We start from the raw sequence: 2,374 nt of genomic DNA on the forward strand, positions 1-2,374 counted from the left end.
TTGCAACTGAGAGGCCGGCAAGTGAGGCGGTGAACGTTGGAGTCTGCAGCAAGCAAGCCTCCCTGCTCGCTTCAGTGCCTGGCTGCCGGCCGCCATCTTGGCTGACAGTTAATTTGCATATACTCACTGATTAGCCAATGAAAAGGGTAGCGGTCGTACGCTAATTACCATGTTTCTCTTTTATTAGTGTAGATGAGGTAATAGATGAGGAGATTGAAAGTTGTTTGAGGATGCAGAGTTAGGAAGATAAGCACAAAATATACAAATAAGAGGTACATTTCCCCTTCCCAATAAGCTTTTCCAAGTTAGAGCTCATGGCTAAATCAATCTAAGAAAGAATATAGAGTGAATGGGCATCAGGCATAGCATTGGGTGCTCTCCACAACTCACATTCTGCTGTGTGTTTTGCTTGCAGCTGCTCTTAATGGTGCAAAATATGAGGTGCTGAGAACAATTGCATGTGACCAACACAACCACCCCATTTTACTAATATCCTTTCCCTACATATCAATAATGAATGAGCTAATCTGTGTTACATATGCTCTCATTACAGAAATATGCTGGGTATAGAGCAGACTGTACTTACGTCTATGCTTAGGAAGCAGACTGTACTTCATTTCACACATCTAGTGAGCACTCACTGTGTGCAAGGGACAGTTTAGGCACTGGGATGCATCAGTGGACAAAGAGAAACACAAAAATGTCTGCCCTCATGGATGTGGATACGTGAACAGGGCATCACAGATGGTTTGTATTATTTGGTGGTATTACACGTTTCATATGGATGCAACTTGAATTGATGCTGCATCTACATTTTATTCTCTTTTAAAAAATATATTTTTTTATTGATTTCAGAGAGGAAGGGAGAGGGAGAGAGAGATAGAAACATCAATGATGACAGAGAATCACTGATTGGCTGCCTCCTGCATGCCCCACACTGAGGACCAAGCCCACAACCCAGGCATGTGCCCCTGGCCAGAATCGAACCCGGGACCCCTCAGTCTGCAGGCTGACGCTCTACCCACTGAGCCAAACTAGCTAGGGCTACATTTTATTCTCTTTGAGGGCTAGGGTTGAGCCTTATGTTTTTGTATCTTCACAATGTCTGACATAGCAAATGCCTACTGGGATGTGTAAATTAGGGAATTTACACCCATGTATCCTTTGTGCTATTAAATTCACAGGAGAACCACTTGGGATCTAAAACTAAAGTTCTCTCAGGCTCGTTCACCAGGGACCAGCCAAGATGGGCCGAGTTCATACCAAGACACTGAAGAAGGCAGCCAGGGTCATCATGGAGCAGTACTGCACGTACCTGGGCAATGATTCCACACCAACAAGCACGTGTGCGAGGAGATCGCCGTTATCCCCAGCAGAAGATCTGCAACAAGATAGCCGGCGCTGTGTGTCACCCATCAGATGAAGCAGGGTCAGAGAGGCCCTGACAGGGGTATTTCCATGAAGCTTCAGGAAGATATGAGAGGAGAGATAATTATGTCCCTGAGGTCTCAGTCCTAGATCAGATCATGAAGTTTATTCTGAAACTAAGGAAATGCTGAAGCTCTTGGAGTTTGGCAGTCTGTCCAGCCTACAGGTTACTCAGCCTACCATTGGAATGATGTTCAAAACACCACATGGAGCCATGTGAATCTTTCTGCTGTGCTCTAATACCAATAAACCATCTGATGAATGAGGATAGCTAAATGTCAGCAACCAAAAAAAAAAAAAGTTTTCTCAGAACCATGTTTATTGCTATTTGGGCTAAAATCAAAGCAAGTATCCCCAGATAGGATCATTTGGACCTGAAGAATAGATAAAGTACACTTAATAGGAATCAAGAAACTAGGGATTGGAAGGGGAGGAAGAATAGAGAAGGAGAGACAGGATAAAAGGTATAGTCCAAGAAGAAAGTACCTGCTACGTTCTCTGGAAAGGCAGACTGGGGGAAAGAAGGGTAATAACAGGAACTTTGGGGGATTGTGAATGCTGTTTTTATCATGTGCTTCAGCTACATTTTCAAGAAACACTTACTACGAGGCATAAATGAGAAAGAAATTAAAGGGAACCTGCCAAGTTTAGTCAAATGACAAGGTCTTGGAAGATAATTATGAGCCATCGGATGGGCCATAAGGTAAAATTACCCTGGGCCTGGTGAAAATGTGATTCTGAATGTACTTGCCTGTGCAGATCACTCAGCCTCCTGAACACTATACCTCACCTGGTATAACTTACAGCAACAGGGCTAGACAGTTTTCATGTGTGAACACTTTGTTTCCTATTCTGAGTATGAATCTGTTTGGGATTTAAATAAAATATGCATTTATAGCAGACACATTTGATATGTTTTCATGATTGTCAGCATACTAAAGATTGA

At 43.0% G+C, this 2,374-nt stretch overlaps 1 pseudogene; it reads left to right on the forward strand.

The window, feature by feature from the left end:
• The first annotated feature begins 1,246 nt into the window (after positions 1–1,246).
• LOC102246374 lies at positions 1,247–1,648 on the forward strand (annotated as a pseudogene).
• Positions 1,649–2,374: the final 726 nt, after the last annotated feature.

The sequence above is a fragment of the Myotis brandtii genome, unplaced genomic scaffold, assembly GCF_000412655.1.
Source record: "Myotis brandtii unplaced genomic scaffold, ASM41265v1 scaffold115, whole genome shotgun sequence".
Lineage (NCBI taxonomy): Eukaryota > Metazoa > Chordata > Mammalia > Chiroptera > Vespertilionidae > Myotis > Myotis brandtii.